At 40.3% G+C, this 23,068-nt stretch overlaps 1 protein-coding gene across 1 annotated transcript in view; it reads left to right on the top strand.

Moving 5' to 3' along the window:
• Positions 1–16,580, top strand: part of clcn5b (Cl-/H+ antiporter 5b) — a 58,495-nt gene extending 41,915 nt beyond the window's left edge. The window contains exon 17 of the transcript XR_015852020.1: positions 16,484–16,580. The gene's annotated coding sequence lies outside the window, so the exon portion shown is untranslated. The remainder of the gene's footprint in view (positions 1–16,483) is intronic.
• Positions 16,581–23,068: the final 6,488 nt, after the last annotated feature.

Raw genomic sequence — 23,068 nt, 5'->3', positions numbered from 1 at the left:
CTGTTAAACATGTGGTAGGGAGTATCCCCCCAAAAACCCTTCGACATTTAGAGTAGCCAGGAATCGAACCCGTTACCTCTTTGCTCCTCAAACAACCGCTCTACCTCCTAAATTACATTCTTTTCTGGAAACCTTCCCGAAATCCTGTCGAACATGTGGTAGGGAGTATCCCCTCCAAAAACTCTTCGACATTTAGAGTAGCCAGGAATCGAACCCGTTACCTCTTTGCTCCTCAAACAACCGCTCTACCTCCTAAATTACATCCGATTCTGGAAACCTTCCCGAAATCCTGTCGAACATGTAGTAGGGAGTATCCCCCCCCAAAACCCTTCGACATTTAGAGTAGCCAGGAATCAAACCCGTTACCTCTTTGCTCCTCAAACAACCGCTCTACCTCCTAAATTACATCCGATTCTGGAAACCTTCCCGAAATCCTGTCGAACATGTGGTAGGGAGTATCACCCCCCAAAATCCTTCAAGCATCTGGCTTCAAAGCTCCCAAAAATGGAGCTCTTTGCTCTAGAAGTCTGAGCCAAGACAGCTGCGAGGGCACAAATCACCGCAGAAGATACACTTGCCTTCTAAATTTAGTCCCCGACGTGAATTTTTTATCTAGGCCGTCTCAAAACAACCCAGGACGGAGAGATTAGACATGGCACTCCGACTTTTAACCCCTTAACGTTCAAGTTCATCCCAATCCCAAAGTCGATTGAACTGTTCGATTAAAGAGAAAGAGGGAGAGGAAGAAAGAGTGAAAACAAAAAATGACAGAGAGAAAGAGAAATATAGAGATAGAAAAAGAGAAATACAGAAAAGAAGAAAGGGAGAAAGAGAAAGACAAAAAATAGGAGAAAGAGAGAAGAGAAGAAGAGAGAAAGATTGATTGAACCGTTAGATTAAAGAGAAAGAGGGAGCGGAAGAAAGAGCGAGAAAAATAATGATACAAAGAGAGAAAGAGAAACTGAGAGAGAGAATAAGAGAGAAAGACAGAAAGGGAGAAAGAGAAAGACAAAAATAGAAGAAAGAGAGACGAGTAGGAAGAGAGAAAGATTGAACCGTTAGATTAAAGAGAAAGAGGGAGAGGAAGAAAGAGTGAGAAAAAGAATGATACAAAGAGAGAAAGAGAAATATAGAGAGAGAAAAAGAGAGAAATACATAAAGGGAGAAAGAGAAAGAGAAAAATAGAAGAAAGAGAGACGAGTAGGAAGAGAGAAAGATTGATTGAACCGTTAGATTAAAGAGAAAGAGGGAGAGGAAGAAAGAGTGAGAAAAAGAATGATATAAAGAAAGAAAAAGAAATAAAGAGATAGAATAAGAGAGAAAGACAGGTAAGAAGAAAGGGAGAAAGAGAAAGACAAAAATAGGAGAAAGAGAAGAGTAGAAGAGAGAAAGATTGATTGAACCGGTAGATTAAAGAGAAAGAGGGAGCGGAAGAAAGAGCGAGAAAAATAATGATACAAAGAGAGAAAGAGAAACTGAGAGAGAGAATAAGAGAGAAAGACAGAAAGGGAGAAAGAGAAAGACAAAAATAGAAGAAAGAGAGAAGAGTAGGAAAAGAGAAAGATTGATTGAACCGTTAGATTAAAGAGAAAGAGGGAGAGGAAGAAAGAGTGAAAAAAAAGAATGATACAAAGAAAGAGAAATATAGAGAGAGAAAAAGAGAGAAAGACAGAAGAGAAAGGGAGAAAGAAAAAGACAAAAATAGGAGAAAGAGAAGAGAAGAAGAGAGAAAGATTGATTGAACCGTTAGATTAAAGAGAAAGAGGGAGAGGAAGAAAGAGTGAAAAAAAAGAATGATACAAAGAAAGGGAAATTTAGAGAGAGAAAAAGAGAGAAAGACAGAGAAAAGAAGAAAGGGGGAAAGAGAAGGAAAGACAAAAATAGGAGAAAGAGAAAAGAGTCGAAGAGAGAAAGATTGATTGAACCATTAGATTAAAGAGAAAGATGGAGAGGAAGAAAGAGTGAGAAAAAGAATGATACAAAGAGAGAAAGAGAAATATAGAGAGAGAAAAAGAGAGAAAGACAGAAAAGAAGAAAGGGGAAAGAGAAAGACAAAAATAGGAGAAAGAGAGAAGAGTAGAAGAGAGAAGATTGATTGAACCGTTAGATTAAAGAGAAAGAGGGAGAGGAAGAAAGAGCGAGAAAAAGAATGATACAAAGAGAGAAAGAGAAACAGAGAGAGAGAATAAGAGAGAAAGACAGAAAGGGAGAAAGAGAAAGACAAAAATAGAAGAAAGAGAGAAGAGAAGAAGAGAGAAGATTGAACCGTTAGATTAAAGAGAAAGAGGGAGAGGAAGAAAGAGTGAGAAAAAGAATGATGCAAAGAAAAAGAAATATCGAGAGAGAAAAAGAGAGAAAGACAAAAGAACAAAGGGAGAAAGAAAAAGACAAAAATAGGAGAAAGAGAAGAGTAGAAGAGAGAAAGATTGATTGAACCGTTAGATTAAAGAGAAAGAGGGAGAGGAAGAAAGAGCGAGAAAAAGAATGATACAAAGAGAGAAAGAGAAACAGAGAGAGAGAATAAGAGAGAAAGACAGAAAGGGAGAAAGAGAAAGACAAAAATAGAAGAAAGAGAGAAGAGAAGAAGAGAGAAAGATTGAACCGTTAGATTAAAGAGAAAGAGGGAGAGGAAGAAAGAGTGAGAAAAAGAATGATGCAAAGAAAAAGAAATATCGAGAGAGAAAAAGAGAAAGACAAAAGAAGAAAGGGAGAAAGAAAAAGACAAAAATAGGAGAAAGAGAAGAGTAGAAGAGAGAAAGATTGATTGAACCGTTAGATTAAAGAGAAAGAGGGAGAGGAAGAAAGAGTGAGAAAAAGAATGATACAAAGAGAGAAAGAGAAATAATAGAGAGTCAAAAAGGGAGAAAGACAGAGAAAAGAAGAAAGGGAGAAAGAAAAAGACAAAAATAGGAAAAAGAGAAGAGCAGAAGAGAGAAAGATTTAAGAAATGCAAAGAGAGAAAGAGAATAAAAGGGGAAAAATAGACAAAGAATGTGAGAAAGAAAGACAGAGAGAAATAAATCATTGTTATTAAACATTGTATGAAATGAGATCGGACATGGCACTCCAGTAGGAGTAAGACTTCAAAGAGAAGAAGAAGAAAAGCTTGTCAGGATCAGAAGCAGAAAAAGAAGATTTACAACCAAGGGCGTTAACGGGGAGGAGGGCAGGGCTGGGCAGAGCCCACCCACAGACACGCTCTGCCCACCCAAAGGAAACTGGATGTTGTGGTGTGGGTAGTCTGAAAAAAAAAGAAGAAAAATATAAAAGGAAAAAAAGAGAAAAAAGAAACAGAGAAAAAAATAAGTAAAAAGCTGGTAAAAAGGAAAACAAAGAATAAAGGAAAAATAGAAAAGCAATACAATAAGGAAAAAAAGATAAATAAAAGAGGAAAGTATACAAGAAAAAATGAGAGAAAACAAAGCAAGAAAAAAAAGTAAAAAGCTAGAGAAAAAAAAAGAATAAAAGAAAATCACTAAAGAGAAAAAAAGGAAAGGACCTTGCAGGAAAAAGGTACAAAGGCAAGAAAAAAAAAATGAAAAAGCTATGGGAAAAAAGAATAAACAGGAAAATGGAGGACAAAATCAGAAACCAAAAAGAAGAAAAAAAAAGTAGAAAGCATTTATTTTTTTTCATTGTGCTGTAAACTTTTAACTCATTTCTGTCACGGTTGCCATGGCGCCCAATTGGCCCCGCTCGTCTGGCGCCAGCTGCAGCTTGTTGTCAGATTGGCTCCCTGTCAGTATTTAAACTCTGTCCTGTCAGTCCCCTTTTGTCGGTCTGTCTTTCTCCCTTCTTTTCTGTCTTTCGCTCTTATTCTCTCTCTATATTTCTCTTTCTCTCTTTGTGTAATTCTTTTTTTCACTCTTTCTTCCTCTCCCTCTTTCTCTTTAATCGAACGGTTCAATCAATGTTTCTCTCTTCTACTCTTCTCTCTTTCTCCTATTTTTGTCTTTCTCATCTTTTCTGTCCTCTCTTATTCTCTCTCTATATTTCTCTTTCTTTGTATCATTGTTTTTTTACTCTTTCTTCCTCTCCCTCTTTCTCTTTAATGTAACGGTTCAATCAATCTTTCTCTCTTCTACTCTTCTCTTTCCCCTTCCATCTTTCTATCCTTCTCTTTTTTTTCCTCTTTTTCTTTATTTCTTTCCCATTCTCTCACTATTTCTCTTTTTATCTTATTTGTTTCTCATATTCTCTTTCTCTTGCTTCCCCTTCTCTCTTTTTCTCCTCTTTTCTCTCTTCTCTTTCTTTCCATTTCTCTTTGGATTTCTTCCATAGTCTTTCTTTCCCCCTCTCTCACTCTTTCTATTTTATCTCTTTTGTTCCTCACATTCTTTCTCTCTCTCTCTCTCTCTCTCTCTCTCTCTCTCTCTCTCTCTCTCTCTCTCTCTCTCTCTCTCTCTCTCTCTCTCTGTCTCTCTGTCTCTCTCTCTCTCTCTCTCTCTCTGTCTCTCTCTCCCTTTGTTGATCTTTGTCTCTTTCTCTCTGTATCTTTTTAACTTCTTTTGCTCTCTTCCTTTTTTCCTTTCTCTCTCTATATTCTCTTCCTCTCTTGCTCTCTTTTGCTTCCCCCTTTCTGTCTCTCCTTTTTTCTCTCCTCTCTTGCTCTCTTTCTAACAAAAACGGCAAGCCCTTTATTGCCTGTCCCCGTTTTTTTGCTCCTGTTTGTCTCCCGCTACGCTCTGTTTTGATCTCGACCAAATATGAGCAAGAAAGATAAAAAAGAAAAAGACAAAGAAAAAAAGAGAGAGAAAGAGAGCTAAAGAAAGGAAAAGAATTATAGAAGAGAAAGAAAAAGCAAAAAAGAGACAAGAGTGAGCGTGAGAAAAAGAAAAAAAGAGTGAAAAAAAAGAATAGGAAGAAATAAGTGAAAGCAAGAGAAAGAGAAAAAAGGAGAAATCAACAAAAGATAGAGGATGGGAAAGAAAGGAGTGATAGAAAGAAAAAGTGATATACAAGAAAGAAAAAGAGAGGAAAAAAAGCAAGAAAGAAAAGAGATAAAGAAAAAAAGAGAAAGAGAGAAAAGAAGAGAAAAAGCTCCAACCTCTCCTCTCCTGGCTTTCGGCTTGTTTCCGATCCCGACCACGTTTTTGCTCTTCTATCCCGGCTAATGACCCGTTTTTTTCCGTCCCCGACACCGCCATCGCTCGTCCCACTTCCGCGTTCGGAGCGACTTGCTTCCCGCGTCCAACAATCCCCGCATCGTGGGCGCAACCCCCTCCCTTTCTTCTAATAAAACTCGTAGTAACGTTACGCGAGTGGGTTCTGTTTCCGTTCCTGTCCTTGACAATTTCAACCTTTTCATACTAAAATCCCTGCACGACACAACAAAATGGCTACGGCCCTGTTTACACTTCATTGCTCAAGAGACTGGCCTGACTTAGAAGAATAGTGCGATGCGGAGGGACCGGCACGGCTCTCGTTTTTAGATGTACTCGCCAAAAGAGTCGTACCCGGCTCGTGAGCCGTATGTTTCCCACCCGGGACAGATGAGGTGTGTATTTGGAATGCGGAGCGTTGATGGCTCGTCTTGTATTCGACACTTCACATGGAGCTCAAATGACGCTCCTGACTTGCTCCCACATGCTTCAAATTCACATCTTGTCGTTTCGCACTTTGACTCCCGGTCCGGTTCTGGCCCGGGTTCCCGAGGTTTACCACTAACCGTCCGGGCAAAAATTTCTAAACTCAAAATTTCCAAGTTGTCATAGGAAATCTGGAACTTTTTCGGTCCTGAGACGCTGTGAAGCGCTTTTCAAGTCACTGAAGACCTCCCGAAGCGCTTTACAATGTGCTTCACACTTACCCATTCACACACACACGCACACACACCTATAGGGAGGGCCTCCAAACGTTTTGAGGATAATCAAGATGCTAAATGGTAAATGTTGTGCATTTCTATAGCGCTTTTCAAGTCAATGAAGACCTCCCGAAGCGCTTTACAATGTGCTTCACACTTACCCATTCACACACACACACGCACACCTATATGGAGGCCTCCAAACGTTTTGAGGATAATCAAGATGCTAAATGGTAAATGGTCTGCATTCCTATAGTGCTTTTCAAGTCAATGAAGACCTCCCAAAGTGCTTTACAATGTGCTTCACACTTACCCATTCACACACACACCTATAAGGAGGGCCTCCAAACGTTTTGAGGATAATCAAGATGCTAAATGGTAAATGTTGTGCATTTCTATAGCGCTTTTCAAGTCAATGAAGACCTCCCGAAGCGCTTTACAATGTGCTTCACACTTACCCATTCACACACACACACGCACACCTATAGGGAGGCCTCCAAACGTTTTGAGGATAATCAAGATGCTAAATGGTAAATGGTCTGCATTTCTGTAACTCTTTTCAAGTCACTGAAGACCTCCCGAAGCGCTTTACAATGTGCTTCACACTTACCTATTCACACACACGCACACACACCTATAGGGAGGGCCTCCAAACGTTTTGAGGATAATCAAGATGCTAAATGGTAAATGTTGTGCATTTCTATAGCGCTTTTCAAGTCAATGAAGACCTCCCTAAAGCGCTTTACAATGTGCTTCACACTTACCCATTCACACACACACACGCACACCTATATGGAGGCCTCCAAACGTTTTGAGGATAATCAAGATGCTAAATGGTAAATGGTCTGCATTCCTATAGTGCTTTTCAAGTCAATGAAGACCTCCCAAAGTGCTTTACAATGTGCTTCACACTTACCCATTCACACACACACCTATAAGGAGGGCCTCCAAACGTTTTGAGGATAATCAAGATGCTAAATGGTAAATGTTGTGCATTTCTATAGCGCTTTTCAAGTCAATGAAGACCTCCCGAAGCGCTTTACAATGTGCTTCACACTTACCCATTCACACACACACACGCACACCTATAGGGAGGCCTCCAAACGTTTTGAGGATAATCAAGATGCTAAATGGTAAATGGTCTGCATTTCTGTAACTCTTTTCAAGTCACTGAAGACCTCCCGAAGCGCTTTACAATGTGCTTCACACTTACCTATTCACACACACGCACACACACCTATAGGGAGGGCCTCCAAACGTTTTGAGGATAATCAAGATGCTAAATGGTAAATGTTGTGCATTTCTATAGCGCTTTTCAAGTCAATGAAGACCTCCCTAAAGCGCTTTACAATGTGCTTCACACTTACCCATTCACACACACACACGCACACCTATATGGAGGCCTCCAAACGTTTTGAGGATAATCAAGATGCTAAATGGTAAATGGTCTGCATTCCTATAGTGCTTTTCAAGTCAATGAAGACCTCCCAAAGTGCTTTACAATGTGCTTCACACTTACCCATTCACACACACACCTATAAGGAGGGCCTCCAAACGTTTTGAGGATAATCAAGATGCTAAATGGTAAATGTTGTGCATTTCTATAGCGCTTTTCAAGTCAATGAAGACCTCCCGAAGCGCTTTACAATGTGCTTCACACTTACCCATTCACACACACACACGCACACCTATAGGGAGGCCTCCAAACGTTTTGAGGATAATCAAGATGCTAAATGGTAAATGGTCTGCATTTCTGTAACTCTTTTCAAGTCACTGAAGACCTCCCGAAGCGCTTTACAATGTGCTTCACACTTACCTATTCACACACACGCACACACACCTATAGGGAGGGCCTCCAAACGTTTTGAGGATAATCAAGATGCTAAATGGTAAATGTTGTGCATTTCTATAGCGCTTTTCAAGTCAATGAAGACCTCCCTAAAGCGCTTTACAATGTGCTTCACACTTACCCATTCACACACACACACGCACACCTATATGGAGGCCTCCAAACGTTTTGAGGATAATCAAGATGCTAAATGGTAAATGGTCTGCATTCCTATAGTGCTTTTCAAGTCAATGAAGACCTCCCAAAGTGCTTTACAATGTGCTTCACACTTACCCATTCACACACACACCTATAAGGAGGGCCTCCAAACGTTTTGAGGATAATCAAGATGCTAAATGGTAAATGTTGTGCATTTCTATAGCGCTTTTCAAGTCAATGAAGACCTCCCGAAGCGCTTTACAATGTGCTTCACACTTACCCATTCACACACACACACGCACACCTATAGGGAGGCCTCCAAACGTTTTGAGGATAATCAAGATGCTAAATGGTAAATGGTCTGCATTTCTGTAACTCTTTTCAAGTCACTGAAGACCTCCCGAAGCGCTTTACAATGTGCTTCACACTTACCTATTCACACACACGCACACACACCTATAGGGAGGGCCTCCAAACGTTTTGAGGATAATCAAGATGCTAAATGGTAAATGTTGTGCATTTCTATAGCGCTTTTCAAGTCAATGAAGACCTCCCTAAAGCGCTTTACAATGTGCTTCACACTTACCCATTCACACACACACACGCACACCTATAGGGAGGCCTCCAAACGTTTTGAGGATAATCAAGATGCTAAATGGTAAATGGTCTGCATTTCTGTAACTCTTTTCAAGTCACTGAAGACCTCCCGAAGCGCTTTACAATGTGCTTCACACTTACCCATTCACACACACACACACACACACACACACACCTATAGGGAGGGCCTCCAAACGTTTTGAGGATAATCAAGATGCTAAATGGTAAATGGTCTGCATTTCTGTAACTCTTTTCAAGTCAATGAAGACCTCCCTAAAGCGCTTTACAATGTGCTTCACACTTACCCATTCACACACACACACGCACACCTATAGGGAGGCCTCCAAACGTTTTGAGGATAATCAAGATGCTAAATGGTAAATGGTCTGCATTTCTGTAACTCTTTTCAAGTCACTGAAGACCTCCCGAAGCGCTTTACAATGTGCTTCACACTTACCCATTCACACACACACACACACACACACACACACCTATAGGGAGGGCCTCCAAACGTTTTGAGGATAATCAAGATGCTAAATGGTAAATGGTCTGCATTTCTGTAACTCTTTTCAAGTCAATGAAGACCTCCTAAAGCGCTTTACAATGTGCTTCACACTTACCCATTCACACACACTCACACACCGATAGCGGCGTATCGGAGGATTCTGTGTCTTTCCCCAAGAGAAAGACAGAGAAAGCGACAAAGAGACAAAAGAGTGAGCGTGAGAAAAAGAGAGAGAAAAAGAGTGATAAAGAGAAGGAAAGGAAGAAATAATAAAAACTGAAAAAAGGAGAAATCTGAAAAAGATAGCAGGAGGGAAACAAAGAAAAAAAGAGGGATCGAAACAAACAGTGAAATAAAAGAAAGAGAAAGAGAAAAAAAGCAAGAAAGAGAAAATAAAAGAGAAAGATAAAAATAAATATTTGAGACTTTCACATTTTACCTGGAGGAGCAAGGAATCGAACCTGCGACCTCTCAGGCCTTAATCCATATATTACCAATTATTCTATAACAGTATGCATGAGATGACTTTTAAAAAGGGAGAAAATGAAGTAAAAAAATGAATCAAAGAAACACAAGACAAATGCAAAGAAAAAGAAGAAAGATAGGTAAAGTGATCGAAAAAAAAGAAAAATAAAAAAGGAAAAAAAAGAGAGAAAAAATAAGAAAGCTATAAGAGTGTTAAGCTAGAAAAAGAATGAAGAAAGAGAACCAATAAGAAATTGCTAGGAAAAAAAGAAGTAAAAACTAAGTAAAAAACAAAAAAGTAAATAAAGAAAGGAAAAAAGACAAAAAAGAAAAAAAGGGAGATAAAAACTATTTAAAAAATCCCATTCGATAAATTAATTTAAAAAAGAGGAAAAGAAAACAGAAAATTGCTAAGGAAAAGGGAACAAAAGCAAGAAAAAAAATTAAAAGATAAGGGGAAAAATAAAAACCAAAGAAAATAAATAAAAAGAATTATGAAGAGAAAAATACAAAGGAGAAATGAAAAAAAAAGAAGTATGAAAGAAAAAAATTCCAGAAAAAAAAAGTAACCCTACCCAACCCTGGTCTCATTTTATGTTCGTTTTGCCGGAGATCAAAGAGATCAAAGCCAGGAGAGAAAGCTTAACACGTGTTTTGAGTCATCATTTTTTCATATTTAGGTTTTTTTTGTCTTTTATTAGCATATTTGGTATTGGAGTAATCCAAAAGTCATTGAAAGTAATCCCATTAAAGTAACCCTACCCAACCCTGGTTGCATTTTATGTTCGTTTTGCCGGAGATCAAAGAGATCAAAGCCAAGAGAGAAAGCTTACCACGTGTTGTGAGTCATCATTTTATTCATATTTAGTTTATTTTGTCTTTTATGAGCATATTTGGTATTGGAGTCATCCAAAAGTCATTGAAAGTAATCACGTTAAAGTAACCCTACCCAGTCCTGGTTGCATTTGATGTTAGTTTTGCCCGGAGATCAAAGAGATCAAAGCCAGGAGAGAAAGCTTACCACGTGTTGTGAGTCATTATTTGATTCATATTGAGTTTCTTTTGTCTTTTATTAGCATATTTAAGTATTGGAGTAATCCAAAAGTCATTGAAAGTAATCACGTTAAAGTAACCCTACCCAACCCTGGTCGCATTTTATGTTAGTTTTGCCAGAGATCAAAGAGATCAAAGCCAGGAGAGAAAGCTTACCATGTGTTGTGAGTCAGAATTTAATTCATATTTAGTTTCTTTTGTCTTTTATTAGCATATTTGGTAGTGGAGTAATCCAAAAGTTATTGAAAGTAATCACGTTAAAGTAACCCTACCCAGTCCTGGTTGCATTTGATGTTCGTTTTGCCCGGAGATCAAAGAGATCAAAGCCAGGAGAGAAAGCTTACCACGTGTTGTAAGTCATCATTTGATTCATTTTGAGTTTATTTAGTCTTTTATGAGCATATTTTGGTATTGGAGTAATCCAAGTCATTGAAAGTAATCCAGTTCAAGTAACCCTACCCAACCCTGCATGCATATTTCTGCGTTTCTGTGGAGTGCAACTGGAGTCGTTGGCGAGTGTTGCGTTCGCGGCCCCTCCGGCTTTACCTGAGCCGCTTTCCCACAACTCGTCTCCGTCTCGTAATAGAATGAGGCGGCTGACGTTTGTTGCCAAAACAGGCTAAGCCGTCCTGTCCCCCTCCCTCCCTGATTTTTTTTTTCAGGCGTCAGGCAAATACACAACTTTTTTACACATTTGCCCAAAAATGTCATTTTCATTCGAGTATTATTTAGCGCCTCCTAGTAGTAGAGAAAAATACTTAATTCATTAAAAAAAAACACAATATTGAATTAAGTTTGGCTGGGAATTGAACAGTAGCTCCAACCAAAACCCTATCTCCAACCAAAACACAAACCCTACCTCCAACCAAAACCCCAACACTAGCTCCAACCAAAACCCTAACCCTATCTTCAACCAAAACCCTAACCCTAGCTCCAACCAAAACCCAAACCCTAGCTTCAACCAAAACCTAAACCCTAGCTTCAACCAAAACCCAAACGCTAGTTCCAACCAAAACCCAAACCCTGGCTCCAACCAAAACCCTAACACTAGCTCCAACCAAAACCCTATCTCCAACCAAAACACAAACCCTACCTCCAACCAAAACCCCAACACTAGCTCCAACCAAAACCCTAACCCTATCTCCAACCAAAACCCAAACCCTAGCCTCAACCAAAACCCAAACCCTAGCTTCAACCAAAACCCAAACGCTAGCTTCAACCAAAACCCAAACGCTAGTTCCAACCAAAACCCAAACCCTGGCTCCAACCAAAACCCTAACACTAGCTCCAACCAAAACCCTATCTCCAACCAAAACACAAACCCTACCTCCAACCAAAACCCCAACACTAGCTCCAACCAAAACCCTAACCCTATCTCCAACCAAAACCCAAACCCTAGCCTCAACCAAAACCCAAACCCTAGCTTCAACCAAAACCCAAACGCTAGCTTCAACCAAAACCCAAACGCTAGTTCCAACCAAAACCCAAACCCTGGCTCCAACCAAAACCCTAACACTAGCTCCAACCAAAACCCTATCTCCAACCAAAACACAAACCCTACCTCCAACCAAAACCCCAACACTAGCTCCAACCAAAACCCTAACCCTATCTCCAACCAAAACCCAAACCCTAGCCTCAACCAAAACCCAAACCCTAGCTTCAACCAAAACCCAAACGCTAGCTTCAACCAAAACCCAAACGCTAGTTCCAACCAAAACCCAAACCCTGGCTCCAACCAAAACCCTAACACTAGCTCCAACCAAAACCCTATCTCCAACCAAAACACAAACCCTACCTCCAACCAAAACCCCAACACTAGCTCCAACCAAAACCCTAACCCTATCTCCAACCAAAACCCAAACCCTAGCCTCAACCAAAACCCAAACCCTAGCTTCAACCAAAACCCAAACGCTAGCTTCAACCAAAACCCAAACGCTAGTTCCAACCAAAACCCAAACCCTGGCTCCAACCAAAACCCTAACACTAGCTCCAACCAAAACCCTATCTCCAACCAAAACACAAACCCTACCTCCAACCAAAACCCCAACACTAGCTCCAACCAAAACCCTAACCCTAGCTCCAACCAAAACCCAAACCCTAGCTTCAACCAAAACCTAAACCCTAGCTTCAACCAAAACCCAAACGCTAGTTCCAACCAAAACCCAAACCCTGGCTCCAACCAAAACCCTAACACTAGCTCCAACCAAAACCCTATCTCCAACCAAAACACAAACCCTACCTCCAACCAAAACCCCAACACTAGCTCCAACCAAAACCCTAACCCTATCTCCAACCAAAACCCAAACCCTAGCCTCAACCAAAACCCAAACCCTAGCTTCAACCAAAACCCAAACGCTAGCTTCAACCAAAACCCAAACGCTAGTTCCAACCAAAACCCAAACCCTGGCTCCAACCAAAACCCTAACACTAGCTCCAACCAAAACCCTATCTCCAACCAAAACACAAACCCTACCTCCAACCAAAACCCCAACACTAGCTCCAACCAAAACCCTAACCCTATCTTCAACAAAACCCTAACCCTAGCTCCAACCAAAACCCAAACCCTATCTCCAACCAAAACACAAACCCTACCTCCAACCAAAACCCTAACACTAGCTCCAACCAAAACCCTAACCCTATCTCCAACCAAAACCCTAACCCTAGCTCCAACCAAAACCCAAACCCTAGCTCCTACCAAAACCCAAACCCTAGCTCCATCCAAAACCCTAACTCCGACCTAAACCCAAATCCTAGCTTCAACCAAAACCCTAAACCTAGTTCCAACCGAAACCCAAACCCTAGCTCCAACCAAAATCCTAACCCTAGTTCCAACCAAAACCAAAACCCTAGCTCCAACCAAAACCCAAACCCTAGCTCCAACCAAAACCCAAACCCTAGCTCCAACTAAAACCCAAACCCTAGCTCCAACTAAAACCCAAACCCTAGCTCCAACCAAAATCCTAACCCTAGTTCCAACCAAAACCCAAACCCTTGCTCCAACCAAAACACTAACCCCAGCTCCAACCGAAACCCTAACCCTAGTTCCGACTAAAACCCAAACCCTAGCTCCAACTAAAACCCAAACCCTAGCTCCAACCAAAATCCTAACCCTAGTTCCAACCAAAACCCAAACCCTTGCTCCAACCAAAATCCTAACCCTAGTTCCAACCAAAACCCAAAACCCTAGCTCCATCCGAAACCCAAACCCTAGTTCCAACCGAAACCCAAACCCTTGCTCCTACCAAAACACTAAACCCAGCTCCAACCAAAACCCTAACCCTAGTTCCGACCAAAACCCAAACCTTAGCTCCAACCAGAACCCTTACCCTACTCCAACCAAAACCCTAACTCAAACTCCATTCTCTTTCCCTTACTTCCCCTTCTCTCTTTCTCTCCTTCTCTTTTCCCTCCTCTCTTTCTCTCTTTCTATTTCTCTTTGGATTTCTTCCATTATCTTTCTTTCTCCCTCTCTCACTCTTTTATCTCTTTTGGTTCTCACATTCTCTCTCTCTCACTCTCTCTCTCTCTCTCTCTCTCTCTCTCTCGCTCTCTCTCTCTCTCTCTCTCTCTCTCTTCGTTTGTTGCTCTTTGTCTCTTTTTCTTTGTGTCTTTTTAACTTCTTTTGCTCTCTCTTCCTTTTTTCTTTTCCTCTCTTTTCTCTCTCGATCTTGCTTTGCCCTCCTCTCTTTGTCCCTTCTCTCTTTCTCTGCTTCTCTTTTCTCTCCTTCTCTCTTTCTCTCTTTCCTTGGATTTCTTTCTTTCTCTCTTTTTCTCTTCCCCTCTCTCACTATTTCTCTTTTTATGTTTTGTTTCTTACGCTCTCTCTCTCTCTCTCTCTCTCTCTCTCTCTCCTTCCTTTGTTGCTCTTTGTCTCTTTCTCTCTCTGTGTCTTTTTAACTTTTTTTGCTCTCTCTTCCTTTTTTCTTTTTCTCTCTTTACTCTCTCGATCTTGCTTTACCCTCCTCTCTTTGTCCCTTCTCTCTTTCTTTCCTTCTCTTTTCTCTCCTTCTCTCTTTCTATTTTCCTCTTTCTTTTCCCCATTTCACTATTTCTCCTTTTATCTCATTTGTTTCTCCCATTCTCTCTCTCTGTCTCGCGTTGCCCTTCTCTCTTTCTCTCCTCTTTTCTCTCTTTTGATTCTCTGTTACCCCAAAAAACCCTTTTCGACCCCCATATCTCATTAGACCTAAATCGAGATGTTCCATGGACAACCTCTCCTGGTCCAAGATCTCCAGGGCCGTTCCCAGACCGCTTCGGCACCGGCTTCTCACGATTCCAGTCTTTTGTTTCAACTCCAGGAGGAGGAGGAGGAGTTTGAATAGACTTTATCAAGATCTCAGTAACGAACCGATCTTTATTGCATTGTTTAAGTTCCTCCGGCCGTGACGCGACTCCGCTCGGTCCTTGTTCTGGTCTGGCCCCGCTCGGTCTCTTCAGGATGTTTTGGGATCGGGGTTCCTATGCGGACTTTCTAAAAAGTCGTTTCCTGATTCGCTCCGAGGAAAATTCCCGTGAGAGGCGGCGAAGAATAACAAAGTGGCAGCGCCGGGCGCTGTTGATAAACGAGCGTGTGTGTGAAAACGGGCCGAGGCGAGAACTACGAAGCAGCACGAGGAAGAATAACACGAGATAGAGCGAGTGGGTGGCGGGGATTTAAGAATAACACTCAGCTTTTGTTGAAACGTACAATCTAAATATCGGGAGGTTGACTCATTCCATGCCAGATGTTTCTGTCTAATGGGAAGATACTATACTGTGAGGGAGATAAACTAAAAAGAAAAATCCAGAAATCACAATGCATGTTTTTTTAACATTTTGTGTGATATACCTGCAAATAAGTATTTGAACACCCTGCTATTTTGCTATTTCTCCCACTTAGAAATCATGGAGGGGGTCTGAAATTTTCATTGTAGGTGGATGTCCACTGTGAGGGAGATAAACTAAAAAGAAAAATCCAGCAATCACAATGCATGATTTTTTAATATTTTTTTTTGTGTGATATAGCTGCAAATGCATATTTGAACACCCTGCTATTTTGCTATTTCTCCCACTTAGAAATTATGGAGGGGTCTGAAAATTTCATCGTAGGTGCATGTCCACTGTGAGAGAGATAAACTAAAAAGAAAAATCCAGAAATCACAATGCATGTTTTTTTAACAATTTGTGTGATATAGCTGCAAATGAGTGTTTAGACACCCTTGCTATTTTGCTATTTCTCCCATTTAGAAATCAGAGGGGTCTGAAATTTTCATTGTAGGTGCATGTCCACTGTGAGAGAGATAAACTAAAAAGAAAAATACAGAAATCACAATGCATGATTTTTTAAATATTTATTTGTGTGATATAGCTAGAAATAAGTATTTTGAACGCCCTACTATTTTGCTATTTCTCCCACTTAGAAATCATGGAGGGTTCTGAATTTTTTATTGTAGGGGCATGTCCACTGTGAGAGAGATAAACTAAAAAGAAAAATCCAGAAATCACAATGCATGATTTTTTAACAATTTGTGTGATATATCTGCAAATAAGTATTTGAACACCCTGCTATTTTTTATTTAATGTATTCTTTTTGTTCTTTTTATTCTCTTTCTTTTCAGTGTTTTACCTTTTTACTTTTCTTTTTTTCTTATTTTCTTTGTATTTGCTTTTTTTATGTCATTTTTTTCCCCTTTTTTGTGAAAGGCCTGTCCCCCCAAAAAAAATGTAAAAGAAGCAGGTAGGTGCTTTGGTCTGAAATTTTCACCATAGGTGCATGTCGACTGTCAGAGAGATAGACTAAAAAGTAGTACACTTGTCCTGTTTTGTGGTCAGATGAGACCAAAATAGAACTTTTTGGTCATAATTCCACTAAGCGTGTTTGGAGGAAGAAGAATGAAGAGTACAATCTGAATAACACCATCCCTACTGTGAAACATGGGGGTGGTAGCATCATGCTTTTGGGGTGTTTTTTTTTCAAACACCTATTTTCTTCACTGTAGGTAAGGACTCATCAAAGGAAAGCTCGAACCCTCATCTTTAGTTAGAAAAACTAAGTGCTTCTCAATTATTTCCTCTCTTGTCCCCCCTCCGGAAGAAGAAATCCTCTCTTTTGGTCCTCATTTTTGTCTTCTTTTTGAGAACGTCTGCCTACAGTTCCTGCCTCCCCCACATGGGTCCATCATCCACTTTCATCAAATCATTTACCCACGTGAGTTTTGGGGGTGTTAGCACGGCTTCTTGAATCTTCTAATAATAAAATGTTGAATGAGAAAACAGGTTGACGGCCATTTTCGAGGAAAAACAATTCCTTGTTAGGGTCTAGCATACCTCCCACCGCCAGGGGGCCCCAACAGGTGTTTTGAACTGGGCACCAGTGTGTCCAATTATCACACACCCCTTCATCGTGAACCCTTAAAAAGGACATTTTTGTTCATTATGTTATGTCAGGTCATTCTTTCATACTCTGTTCCATTTCTCCCACCACGGCAGGTTTGTTTGTTACTTTGTTACTTTATACCTTGCAGTTTCCATTTCCAGTTTCAGTCATTTCTAGTTGTAACTATATCAAGTTTGTTTTTTGTTTCTAGTTTCTTTTTGTTGTTGTTTAGTACCCACTTGTTTGTTTGTTACTTTGGTCCTCATTTTGGTTTATAAATACCGTCTTCTTTTTGAGAACCTCTGCCTACAGTTCCTGCCTCCCCCACATGGGTCCATCATCTACTTTCCTCAAATCACTTATCACACACCCTGTCATCTTGAACCCTTCAAAAGGACATTTTTGTTCATTGTTATGTCAGGTTATTCTGAGTTATTCATAATCCATTTCTACAACCCCACCAGGTTTGTTTGTTACTTTGTTTTTTCTTTATACCTTGCAGTTGCCAGTTTAAGTCGTTTCTAGTTTGAACTTTGTCAAGTTTGTTTTTTGTTTCTAGTTAGTTAGTACCCACTTGTTTGTTTGTTACTTTGGTCCTCATTTTTGTTTATATATACCGTCTTCTTTTCGAGAACCTCTGCCTACAGTTCCTGCCTCCCCCACATGGGTCCTTCATCCACTTTCCTCAAATCAATTATCACACACCCCGTCATCTTGAACCCTTCAAAAGGACATTTTTGTTCATTATGTTATGTCAGGTTATTCTGACTTATTCATAATCCATTTCTTACAACCACACCAGGTTTGTTTGTTACTTTGTTTTTACTTTATACCTTGCAGTTTCCAGTTTAATTCGTTTCTAGTTTGAACTTTGTCAAGTTTGTTTTTTGTTTCTAGTTAGTTAGTACCCACTTGTTTGTTTGTTACTTTGGTCCTCATTTTCATTTATAAATACCGTCTTTTTGAGAACATCTGCCTACAGTTCCTGCCTCCCCCACATGGGTCCATCATCCACTTTCCTCAAATCAATTATCACACACCCCGTCATCTTGAACCCTTCAAAAGGACATTTTTGTTCATTATGTTATGTCAGGTTATTCTGACTTATTCATAATCCATTTCTTACAACCACACCAGGTTTGTTTGTTACTTTGTTTTTACTTTATACCTTGCAGTTTCCAGTTTAATTCGTTTCTAGTTTGAACTTTGTCAAGTTTGTTTTTTGTTTCTAGTTAGTTAGTACCCACTTGTTTGTTTGTTACTTTGGTCCTCATTTTCATTTATAAATACCGTCTTTTTGAGAACATCTGCCTACAGTTCCTGCCTCCCCCACATGGGTCCATCATCCACTTTCCTCAAATCATGACATTTCCCCTCGTGAGTCTTGGGGCTGTTAGCATCCAATAAATACTTCCAAATGCCGAAAACAAGACAAAAGGGGTCCAAGAGTCTTTTTAACTCCGGACTGGTTCCAATTCAGGAACTAAGCCCTTGATTGGCTCCATGTCGTTTTGGCGGCATTTTTACGAGACCGTAAATAAAAGCGCAGCATTCCTCTTTAATGATTCTTTGGCGGTGGGCAGAAACATCCCAGTCTCATGATTTCTTGACCACAATAGGTCTCTGTGATCTTAACTAAAGGAACAGTGTGTACTAGTTGACCACTAGAGGTCATGATTGTGCTACACTACCAAAAACATGAGCTAAAGGTCACAAAGAAGAATACAGACAACAGAGACTCACAGTAACCATTTTTTCGGAAATGGTCTGTATTTATATGGCGCTTTTCAAATCATCTTCCTCCCAAGGTGCTTTACAATGTGCTTCACACTTACCCATTCACACACACACTCACACACCGATAGCGGCGTCAGCCGTGCAAAGCACCTACCTGCTTCTTTTACATTTTTTTGGGACAGGCCTTTCACAAAACAGGGAAAAAAATGACATGCAAAAAGGAAATACAAAGAAAATAAGAAAAAAAAAGTAAAATGGAAAAGAGAAGAAAAAGGAGAAGAAAATGACAAAAAAGAAAGAATCAATTAAATAACAACTAAAAAGATAAAAAGTAAAAGAGGAAAACTGACAGGAAAAAAAGGAAAAAGAAAGATTAAAAAAAAAAAATGCATGTTTACATGATAATTCATATATTTGTGTCAAGAACCGGAACAGGATCAGGACCCAATCGCGTGACGTTTCTCACACAAGCTTTTTATTATACGGGAAATGGGGAGTCATGCAGGACGGGACCGACAGGATAGATAACGAATCAGGATATCGAAAATAAACAGGAGAAACTAGACGGGAACGAAAACCGGAGAAAATAATAAACGGGACAAAAATAGTCGGGAACCAAACTGGAAACCGAAATCAAACAGGACAAAATAAATGGGAACATCGTCTTTGTTTATGTGTCAAGCGCGCAAATTTGAAGGCTCCATAAAAGATTCACTTAAACGGATCACTTTGTCCTAGAAAAGGACGACAGCGTGCTAGCGATTAGGAAAACTTCACAAAACCTGGTCTGCATATTTAACAGACGGGAACACTAGCATACGACCGAAGAGGGAGAAAAAAACCAACCCCTTGAAGATGTTACTTTCATCTAAAACAGGGGTGTCAAACTCATTTGAACTCGGGGGCCACACGATAGAACAAACATTCTGTCGGGGGCCGGACGAGTAGATTAAAGAGAAAGAAAAAGAGAAAAAAATAAGAGGAGAGAGGGTGGGACAAAGAAAGAAAAAAATGGAGAGAGGGAGAGAGCGTGAGAAACAAAGGATAAAAAGTCGTGAGAGAAGGGGAAAAGAAAGGGAGAGGAAGAAAGAAATCCAAAGAGAAATAGAAAGACAGAAGGAGAGAAAAGAGACAAAGCGTGAAGGGTATGATGAGAGAAAGAGAAAAGAGAGAAAAGGAAGTTAGAGCAAAAGAGGTTAAAAGACACAAAGAGAGAAAGCGACAAAGAGCAACAAAGGAAGAGAAAAAGAAGCAGAGAGTGAAAGAGACAGAGTGGGAGAAAAGGGTTGAAAAAGAAAGAGAGAGAGAAAGAAAGTCAGAGAAAGAAAGAATGAAATAAGAAAGAGGGAGGGAAAAGGATAGAGGGCGGGACAAAGAAAAAAAAGAGAGAGAGGGAGAAAGCGTGAAAAACAAAGGATAAAAAGTTGTGAGAGAGGGGGAAAAGAAAGGGAGAGGAAGAAAAATCCAAAAAGAAATAAAAAGACAGAAGGAGAGAAAAGAGAAAAGAAATCGCGAAGGGTATGAAGAGAGAAAGAGAAAAGAGAGAAAAGAAAGTTAGAGCAAAAGAGGTTAAAAGACACACAGAGAGAAAGAGACAAAGAGTAACAAATGTAGAGAAACAGAGAGACACAAAGAGTGAAAGAGACAGAGACAGAGTTGGAGAAAAGGGGTGGAAAGAAAGAAAGAGGGAGAAAGAAAGAAAGAGAAAGAAAGAATGAGAGAGAAAGAAAGAGAGAGAAAGATAGAGAGAGAAAGAAAGAGAGAGAAAGAAAGAAAGACAGAAAGAAAGAAATACTACGAAAAAGAGAAAGAAAGAAAGGAAGAAAGGGAGAGAGAGAGAGAGAGAGAGAGAGTGAGAGAGCGAGAGATAAATAAATAAGTACAGTGTCTTTGTTTGAGGCACCTGGCTTCAACCTGCAGCTTGTTTTTCTCTTGCGCTTCTCTGAATGTCGTCTCGCGGGCCGGATTCAATCCCTTAGCGGGCCTGATGTGGCCCGCGGGCCGCCTGCTTGACACTTGTGCTGTAGGAGGTACGGGTCACAGTATGGGTGGACATTTTTTCTGTGATATTTTATCCCGGCCTCAGTTTTAACAACGCCACAAACCGGACCCTAGGATTTTTCAGTTCTCTCGAGGGGAAGAAGACCAAGTCTGGAGTCTGAGAATGAAAAGGTCTTTGTGATTTTGATTTGATGCCAGGAGAAAAAGAGCAGTTGGATAGTTTTACAGTCAGGATAGACAAAACTGGAAACTGGATCCCGGGCACAACTCGGGGAATGCGGCTCCGATAGATTTTCAGGGCAGCACCTGAGAATGGACTTCGGCCTTCCATGGCTTTCGTTTTCAAAATGATAGATTAATAAACAGGGTTGGGTAGGGTTACTTTAACTGGATTACTTTCAATGACTTTTGGATGACTCCAATACCAAATATGCTAATAAAAGACAAAAGAAACTAAATAGGAATCAAATGATGACTCACAACACTTGGTAGGCTTTCTCTCCTGGCTTTGATCTCTTTGATCTCCGGCAAAACGAACATAAAATGCGACAGAAACAAAATGAAAATAAATCCAAACATCATTTTTGCCGTTCCATGTATTCCGTTACTCCACAAGCATGCACAAAATTTAGTGATTTTAGTCATGGAGTGCAGTTTGCTGTGTTTTACGGAAACGTAACTCACGTCTAGCATCCCGGACAAACGTGGAGCTATCCGGAGCTACCCGGCTTCAGCGCTGTTAGGACAGACAGAGACACTTTAGCCTGCAGGAAGCAGAGAGGAGGCGGACTTGCTATCTACGTGAACACGAGGCGGTGTAACCCTGGGCACAAAGATATCCATTTGCCGCAGGGACGTTGAACTTTTGGCCTAGCCTGTGACGTCATCCACTCCGCTGTTGCTAAACTACAACACAGCACCCCAAGGCCATCCTGTTAATCTGTTAATAATCAACACAAGGATACTGCTGGAAGTGTGACTTTCCCTACGGGGATGAATAAAGTATCTATCTATCTATCTATCTATCTATCTATCTATCTATCTATCTATCTATCTATCTATCTATCTATCTATCTATCTATCTATCTATCTATCTATCTATCTATCTATCTATCTATCTATCTATCTATCTATCTATCTATCTATCTAGACATCTAGACATCTAGACATCTAGACATCTAGACATCTAGACATCTAGACATCTATCTAGACATCTAGACATCTATCTATGCTATCTATCCTATCTCTGCTATCTATCCATGCTACCTCCATTCAAAGCGTTCTGCTTTTCTCCTTTGAAAGACAGCAGCAAAGAATTGAAATCAGCATGTCATTGACGTCCAGATTTTCAGCAGGCGTCTTTTAGATCGTGCTGCTGCGGCCAGACAGCGAGGCAAAACGTGTGTCGGTGTTTACGCTAGCTAATGCCGTCTTCCAACCGAGTCCAGGTTGCGTCTCGAGACCCTCCTCTGCTCCCTTTCCTTTAATCTGCTGGACAAACTACTTTAGTGCATCCAAATGCGCAGCAGATGGCGCCGCTCGGAGAATGCTGTCAGCAAAACCATTGCATGTGTTGACCTACTGCTGCACAATATGTTTTTGTGCAGGCTTGGGGAGTAACAGAAGTCATCATTTTATTCATATTTACTTTCTTTTGTCTTTTATTAGCATATTTGGTATTGGAGTCATCCAAAAGTCATTGAAAGTAATCCAGTTAAAGTAACCCTACCCAACCCTGGTCGCATTTGATGTTCGTTTTGCCGGAGATCAAAGAGATCAAAGCCAGGAGAGAAAGCTTACCACGTGTATTGAGTCATTATTTTATTCACATTTAGTTTCTTTTGTCTTTTATTAGCATATTTGGTATTGGAGTCATCCAAAAGTCATTGAAAGTAATCCAGTTAAAGTAACCCTACCCAACCCTGGTCGCATTTGATGTTCGTTTTGCCGGAGATCAAAGAGATCAAAGCCAAGAGAGAAAGCTTACCACGTGTTGTGAGTCATCATTTGATTCCTATTTAGTTTCTTTTGTCTTTTATTAGCATATTTGCTATTGGAGTAATCCAAAAGTCATTGAAAGTAATCCAGTTAAAGTAACCCTACTCAACCCTGGTCGCATTTTATGTTCGTTTTGCCGGAGATCAAAGAGATCAAAGCCAGGAGAGAAAGCTTACCACGTGTTGTGAGTCATCATTTGATTCCTATTTCGTTTCTTTTGTCTTTTATTAGCATATTTGCTATTGGAGTAATCCAAAAGTCATTGAAAGTAATCACGTTAAAATAACCCTACCCAACCCCGGTCGCATTTTATGTTCGTTTTGCCGGAGATCAAAGAGATCAAAGCCAGGAGAGAAAGCTTACCACGTGTTGTGAGTCATCATTTGATTCCTATTTCGTTTCTTTTGTCTTTTATTAGCATATTTGCTATTGGAGTAATCCAAAAGTCATTGAAAGTAATCACGTTAAAATAACCCTACCCAACCCCGGTCGCATTTTATGTTCGTTTTGCCGGAGATCAAAGAGATCAAAGCCAGGAGAGAAAGCTTACCACTTGTGTGAGTCATC

Source organism: Urocampus carinirostris, chromosome 11, assembly GCF_059441175.1.
Source record: "Urocampus carinirostris isolate Australia breed hairy pipefish chromosome 11, RoL_Ucar_1.0, whole genome shotgun sequence".
Classification (NCBI taxonomy): domain Eukaryota; kingdom Metazoa; phylum Chordata; class Actinopteri; order Syngnathiformes; family Syngnathidae; genus Urocampus; species Urocampus carinirostris.
Note: the sequence above shows the minus strand (reverse complement) of the source record. Positions and strands in the feature narration are given on the sequence as shown.